The sequence below is a fragment of the Trichechus manatus genome, unplaced genomic scaffold, assembly GCF_000243295.1.
Source record: "Trichechus manatus latirostris isolate Lorelei unplaced genomic scaffold, TriManLat1.0 scaffold00191, whole genome shotgun sequence".
Classification (NCBI taxonomy): domain Eukaryota; kingdom Metazoa; phylum Chordata; class Mammalia; order Sirenia; family Trichechidae; genus Trichechus; species Trichechus manatus.
The window spans coordinates 4,646,834-4,654,888 of record NW_004444127.1 but is presented as its reverse complement, the minus strand read 5'-3'; the positions used below and the strand labels follow the sequence as shown (position 1 = coordinate 4,654,888).

Here is an 8,055-nt window from a genome sequence, read left to right as displayed (position 1 = left end):
AGATTTTTCCAGGAAGGTACCATGACTCACAAACAAGAATTTGAAATAAAATCAAAAATTATTGTCCACCAGAGAAACTTAACACAGTGTGATTCCATATATAGGGGATTAAACCTATGAAATTTTCTTTGTCTCTAAGGGCTACAACATATTCCACTTATATAAAGAATAATTTTTATGTAAGTCTAAAAATAAATAGGCTAAAGAATCCAAAGAGAATGGTAAAAAAGATTGGGATAACTGATAGTGAAAGTATTCCTTGCTTCTGTGAAATAATGAATACCTTGTTCTGAATGAGGGCTACGGCCTTCTTCCAAATAAGGTCACTTTTTCACTCCAAAGTTTCCTCCTGATATTTTTCATTTCTGAGTTTCTCAGAGTATAGATAGATTAAAGGATTCAACATAGGGGTTATGAAAGTTAAAACCACAGACATGAGTATATCAATGGGAAAGGTAGATTTGGGCCTTGCATACAGGAAGATACAGAGAATAAAGAATAAAATAACCACAGTGATATGGAATACACAGGTATTTCCCTTCCCAAACAATTAGTCTTCAAGGAGTGTAAGATGACCCCATAGAAGACTAGTAGGATGCAGAAGATCACAGTGCAGATTGCCCCTCCACTGGCTATCACAGAAAGTCCAGTAAGGTAGGTATTCATGCAAGCAAGTTTCAGTAAGGGATACACATCACACACAAAGTTGTCAATGACTTTGGGGGCACAGGAAGGGAACTGATAAAGAGCAATTGAACCAAAGAGTGTAGATAGCCTCCAATCCAGGCTACCAACAGTATGAGAACACATACCCATCAATTCATGACGAACAAATAATGAAGTGGTTTACAGATGGCCACATATTAGTCATAGCCATCATCACAAGAATAACTTCAGCACCAGAAAATAAATGATCCATAAAGACTCGTACCATACAAGCATGGAAGGAAATGATCTTTTTCTCATAGAGCATGTCTATGATCATTTTGGGAGCAATACAAGTAGAATACACAACATATATAAATGATAAATAGGTGAGAAAAAAAATACATGGTGGAACCCAGGGATTGGATGGCCATAACTGTTACCATGATGAGCAGATTGTCCACTATCTTCACAATGTAGATGGGTAAGCATGTGACAAATGAAACTTTTTGCCCCTCAGGATACTGACTGAGTCACAGGAGGACAAACTCAGTCACAATGTTCCTGTTTTCCATATGTTCTTTAGAAGATGTTGAACTCAGGGGTCACAGCTTGCAAACGAAAGGGCCAATAATAAATCTGACAAGATCGCAAACTCTATGCCAAAAATTTGATGCCCCACTCAACAATGTTTCCTCCACAGAGCCTTTGCACACAACAGCTGTTTAGAAAGTGGATGCTTAGAATCTTCTCCCACAATAATTTCCCCATTCATTTTCACATGATTTTTGCTTCACCCTCAATCATGAGACTTTGGTATTAAAACTTGTTTCTATGTTTTATTGACTACATCTGTGACATGATCTACTGAAACTTTCTCCAGAATGTCTTTCAAAATACTGAATTTAACATTATGTATCATTTATCTCATTGTATGAGCTCTATATTATAACCCGCATTATGCAGATTACACAACATTGCTTGCTGAAAACTAAGAGCACTTGAAGCACTTACTGATGCAGATCAAAGGCCACAGCCTTCAGTATGGATTACACCTCAACATAAAGAAAACAAAAATCCTCACATCCGGACCAATAAGCAACATCATGATAAACAGAGACAATACTGAAGTTGTGAAGAATCTCCAGGGTTGCATCCATTGGTTGAAACATCTCAGTTGGTAGTCCATCAATTCCTGGAGCCTTGTTTTTCACCAATACTTTCAGTGCAGCTTAGATTTCTTCCCTCAGTACCATCAGTTCTTGATTATATGATACCTGCTGAAATGGTTGAACTTCAACCAATTCTTTTGGTGCAGTGACTGGTTTTCCTTCCATCTTCTTTTTTCAATAGTTTATTTTACTTTGTTGTTCTTGATAATATACACAGCAGAATATATACCAATTCAACAATTTCTACATGTACAATTCAGTTATGTTGATTATATTCTTTGAGCTGTGCAAACATTCTTATCCTCCTTTTGCAAGTTGCTCCTCCACAATTAACATAAACTCACTGCCCCCTAAACTAGACGGTAATCCTTATAGGGGCAGATTGCCAGGTCTTTCCCCTGTAGAGCCGGTGGAAGGGTTCCAACCATCAACCTATCTATTTGCAGCCAAGTGCTTAACTGTTGCAGCAGGAGGACTCCTTCTTTTAGTAATAAACCAAAACAAAACAAAAAAAAGCAAACCCATTGCCATCAAGTCAATTCCAACTCATAATGACTCTATAGGACAGAGTAGAACTGCCCCCATAGGGCTTCCAAGGGTATAATCTTTTTTTTTTTTTTAACAATTTTATTTAATTTTTTTAATTCTACTTTAGATGAAGGTTTACAGAACAAATAGATTCTCATTAAACAGTCAGTACACATACTGTTTTATGACATTGGTTGACAACCCCACGACATGTCAACATTCTCCCTTCTCGACCGTGGAGGACCTTTTTTTTTTCTTTTTGGTGAAAATATACATAGCCAACGATAAGCCATTTCAAAAATTTCTGCATGTACAATTCAGTGACATTGATTACATTCTTCCAGTTGTGCTGCTATTCCCACTATCATTTTCCAAATTATTCCATCACCATTATCTTCAACTCACTGTCCCCTAGGCTTCCCATCAAAGCTGCTATTCTCACTATCCTTTTCCAAATTATTCCATCACCTTTATCTTCAACTCATTGTCCCCTAGGCTTCCCATCAAACCTTTTGAGTCACTGCTGTCAATATGATCTCACATAGATAATTCTTTTCTTTTTTTGTACTTTAGATGAAGGTTTACAGAACAAACAGTTTCTCATTAAACAGTTAGTACACATATTGCCCTATGACAATGGTTAACAACCCCACAACATGTCAACGCTTTCCTTTCTCAACCTTGGGTTCCCTATCACCAGCTTTCTTGTCCCCTCTTGCTTTCCAGTCTCTGTCCCTGGACTACTGTGCCTTATTAGTCCTGTTTTGTTTTATGGGCTGTCCAATCCCCAGCTGAATGAATGGTAAACCTCGGGAGTGACTTCACCACTAAGCTGAAACGGTGTCAGGGGGCCATACTCTCGGAGTCTCCAGTCTCTGTCAGGCCAGTAAATTTGCTCTTTTTTGTGAGTTAGAATTTTGTTCTACGTCCTTCTCCAGCTCTGTCCAGGACCCTCTGTTGTGATCCCAGTCAGAGCAGTCAGTGGTGATAGCCAGGCACCATCTAGCTGTACTGGACTCAGTCTGGTGGAGGTCTTGGTAGCTGTGGTTCATTAGTCCTTTGGACTAATCTTTTCTTTGTGTCCTGTTCTCTTCATTCTCCCTTGCTCCTGAATGAGTAAGACCAGTGGAGTATCTTAGATGGCTGCTCACAGGCTTTTAAGACCCCAGATGCTACTAACCAAGGTTGAATGTAGAACACTGTCTTTATAAACTGTGTTATGCCAATTGAGCTAGATGTCCCCCGAGACCATGGTCCCCATCTTTATGCAAGCCAACTGCCACATCTTTCTCCTGTCCACTCATCTCCTTTTGATGATTCCAGCATTGTTCAATATTTTTCCCATAGAATGCTTCAATATTGCAAATCGAGTCAAAGTTTTTCTTCAGTACTTTCAGCTTGAGAAATGCAGAGCATGTTCTTCCCTTTTGGTTTTCTAATTCCAGGTCTTTGCACATTTCATCATAATACTTTACTTTGTCTTCTCAATCCATCCTTTGAAATCTTCTGTTCAGCTCTTTTACTACATCATTTCTTCCATTTGCTTTAGCTATTCTACTTTAAAGAGGAATTTTCAGGGTCTCTTCTGACATTCATTTTGGTTTTTTCTTCCTTTCCTTCCTTTTTAATGACCTTATGCTTTCTTCATGTAGGATGTTCTTGATGTCATTCAGCAACTCGTCTGATCTTTGGTCATTAGTATCCAGTACATCAAATCTAGTCTTGAAATGGTCTCTAAATTCAGGTGTGATATACTCAAGGTCATACTTTGGATCTCGTGAGCTTGTTTCAATGTTCTGCTTCAACTTGAACTTGCACATGACCAATTGACAGTCTGCTCCTCAGTCAGACCCTGTACTTGTTCTGACTGATAAGATTGAGTTTCTCCATTGTCTCATTCCATAGATGTAGTTGATTTGATTCCTGTGTATTCCATCTGGTGAGGTTCAAGTGTATAGTCGCCATTTATGTTGTTGAAAAAAGATGTTTCCAATGAATAAGTCATTGGTCTTACAGAACTGTATCATGCAATCTCCAGCATCATTTCTATGATCAATGCCATATTTTCCAACTAATGTTCCTTTTTCCTTGTTTCCAACTTCTGCATTCCAATCACCAATAATTATCAATGCATCTTGATTGTATGTTTGATCAATTTCTGACTTCAGAAGTTGGTAAAAGTCTTAAATTTCTTCATCTTTGGCATTAGTGGTTTGTGTGTAAATTTGAATAATAGTCATATTAACTGGTTTTCCTTCTAGGAGTATGAATATTATTCTGTCACTGACTGTGTTGTACTTCAGAATACATAGATCTTGAAATGTTCTTTTTGACAGTGAATGTGATGCTGCTTCTCTTTAATTTGTCATTCCTGGCATTATAGACCATATGATTGTCTGATTCAAAATGGCCAATATCAGTACATTTAGGCTCACTAATGCCTAGGATATCGATCTTCAAACATTCCATTTCATTTTTGAGAACTTCCAGTTTTCCTTGATTCATGCTTCGTACATTCCATGTTCTGATTACTAATGGATGCTTGCAGCTGTTTCTTCTCATTTTGAGTTGTGCCGTGTCAGCAAATGAAGGTCCCGAAAGCTTGACTCCATCCACATCATTAAGGTCAACTCTACTTTAAGGAGACACAGCCCTTCGCCAGTAGTCTTCTGAGTGCCTCCCAACCTGAGGGGTTCATTTTCTCGCACTGTATCAGACAATGTTCCACTGCTATCCATAAGATTTTCACTAGCCAATTTTTCTGGAAATAGATCACCAGGTTCTTCCTCTTAGTCTGTCTTAGTCTGGAAGCTCTGCTGAAACCTGTCCAGCATGGGTGACCTTGCTGGTATTTGAAATACTAATGGCATATTTTCCAGCATCACAGCAACACACAAGCCACCACAGTATGACAAAACTGACAGATATGTGGTTGTTACTATTACTATTTTATTATATTATTATATTAGACACATCAAACAGGCAGTGATTTGCCTTCACAAAAACACACTGTATACAAATGTGGAAGACACTTTTTATTCATTGCCATGAAGTTTCACCAAAGATTATCTGTGACCAAGAAATCCATTTCACAGCAAAGCAATCAACTAACATTCATGAACTTTCCTGGTCTTACCAATGCTCCCATTACCCATCTGACATGATAAAATTATAGATTTGGTTCTGAATACTCTATGACAGTGCTGCCTGGAAGGCAAAAGACAACAAAAATAGCACTGGTATGCTATTCTACAGAATGTGGTATATACTAACCAAGATCATCTCTCCTGTAGCCAGAATAAAAAAACTGTGAACTAAACGTATAGGTCAGAGTGGCCGTTTTCACTATTACGCCTAATACACATAATAACCCATTTAAAGTATTTCTGCTTTGTGTCCTCAAAATTTTGAGCTTGGTATGTTTAGAAGTCCTAGTGGCCACAGAAGAAACGTATCTGCCAATGAACACAGTCATTGTTCCATCACGTTTAAACAGAATTTATCCCATCATTATTTGTGGCTCTTATGCTGATGAAAAAGGCAGAAGGAATAGATTACTGTACTGATGTCATGTTTAGCTACAGAAAGAAAATATTCAGTAGATTAAAATTAGATATTAAAAATACAAAATTTTGAAATCTTTAGAAGACGGTATAGAACATTTCCCTGTCCCTATAATAGAGGATGGAGTCCTGCTGGTGCAGTGGTTAAGAGTTTGGCTGCTAACCAAAAGACTGGCAGTTTGAATCCACCAGCCGCTCCTTGGAAACCATATGGGGAAGTTCAACTTTTCCTAAAGAGTCACTATGAGTCAGAATTGATTTGACGAAAATCAGGTTTTGGTTTTATAATAGACGATAGCTGAAGTAAGACATAGAAGTGCTAACCAAACACATAAAGGTTGAGAAATTTAAATACATTAAGAAGTTACTATTTTTCAAATGAAATGATAGAAGAGTAAAAAGAAAAATCACACATAGGGAAAAGACTTTTTCACTACTTATAAACAAAAATAAAAAATCGGTACACAGAAAAAGATCCAAAAAACTAAGCCAAACAGAGAAAACAGCAATCCTGAAACCCTAAAACATCAAATGAAGAGATAAAGAACTCAGCAAAGCACCAAATGGAGTGAGAAAACTGACAGAGAACGGAGAGCAAGGAGAGATTCATGCAGAGGTCTTCTATCAGCTAACGCAGCATGGATCCGCCATCTTGGACTCCTATTGGAGACCAGCAAACAGGGGGCAAGAGAAAGCAGCTTCATGGCGCTTCCAGCAGAAAACAAAACAACTGGTAATTTGCGATATATGCTTTCCCACCCCCCCCCCTTCTTCACCCCCACTCGGCCTCCTCTGCTTCCTGCAGCCGTAGTCTCTTGTCCAGGAAGCACTGGCTGCTTGGATTCCACCTGCCCGAATTGGTTGGCTCTCTGAGTGCCATTTGTTGGCTGCTGTTGTAGATTTTTTCCACTTCTTTTTATTTCTTCCTTACCCCTCACCAACTCCCCCTCCTGTTGCTCAAATACCTGGCTCCGTGCGCCATCTTTGCTTCTTCCTGAGGGGCTGCGGAGCTCCGGTAATTTGTGATATACGCTTTCCCACCCCCCACCCTTCTTCACCCCCACTCGGCCTCCTCTGCTTCCTGCGACCACTGTCTCTTGTCCGGGAAGCACCCGCTGCTTGGATTCCACCTGCCCGAATTGGTTGGCTCTCTGAGTGCCATTTGTTGGCTGCTATTGTAGCATTTTTCCACTTCTTTTGATTTCTTCCTTACCTCTCACCAACTCCCCTTCCTTTTGCTCAAATACCTGGCTTCGTGCGCCATCTTTCCTTCTTCCTGAGGGGCTGTGGAGCTCCGTGCGAGTGTGGAACTGCTTCCCAGCCTGGGCTGCCACGCTGGTGGGATCCCGGGGCTTTTGTTTGTTTGTTTTGAACTGTTTGTTTGTTTTCTTTTCCTTTTCTTGAGTTGGGAGCTTGTTCTGGCCAGGAGGTGCTGTGTGGCTTGGAACCTACCCCCTTGGCTTATGGAGATGCACAGAGGGATCCCTAAGGGCATTTCTTTTTTTGTGGGGGTTTTTCTTTTTTCTTTTCCAGTTATTTTCGGGGCTTTTCTCATTCATTTTTTTTTTTATTTGTTTTGTTTTCTTTTCCCTCCTTTTCCCTTTTTGTCTTTCTGCATTACTCAGTTTCTCATCTCTCTATACCTTCCTTCCCTTTCTGTTCTCTGAACACCTGGTGCTGAATACCTCTACGCCTTCTAGCCAGGCTGTACTGAAACACCTAAGAACAACTTCTCCACACTCATACCCACACCAGTGGGATCCCAGGGAACTTTGCTGTTCCTTTCCCTCTCTGAATTTTTTTTATTCATTTGTTTATTTTTTTTCTTCTTCTTCCCCTTTTTGTTTTTCTCCGTTTCATAGTCTCTCATCTCTCCACTCCAATGGCAAGCTCCCTTAGCATTCTTTTTAGTTTTTTTTGTATGTTTTTGGCTCCTGTTCCACTCTCTTCTCGCACATATCCATCTTAGCTCCACACATAACAATCTCCCCCCACATATTCCCTACCTGCACTGTGCGCTTAACATTACACCATCAAGAAGCACAGGCATGGCCTACTGGAACCTGCCCTGCACTGATTACTGACCCGCCCTGGTGGCTGTAATAAGTGCCACAAACAACCCGTCCCAGTAACTCCTCTTCAGCTAG

At 39.8% G+C, this 8,055-nt stretch overlaps 1 pseudogene; it reads right to left on the bottom strand.

The window, feature by feature from the left end:
* Positions 1–331: 331 nt before the first annotated feature.
* LOC101345492 (olfactory receptor 4A15-like) lies at positions 332–5,493 on the bottom strand (annotated as a pseudogene).
* Positions 5,494–8,055: the final 2,562 nt, after the last annotated feature.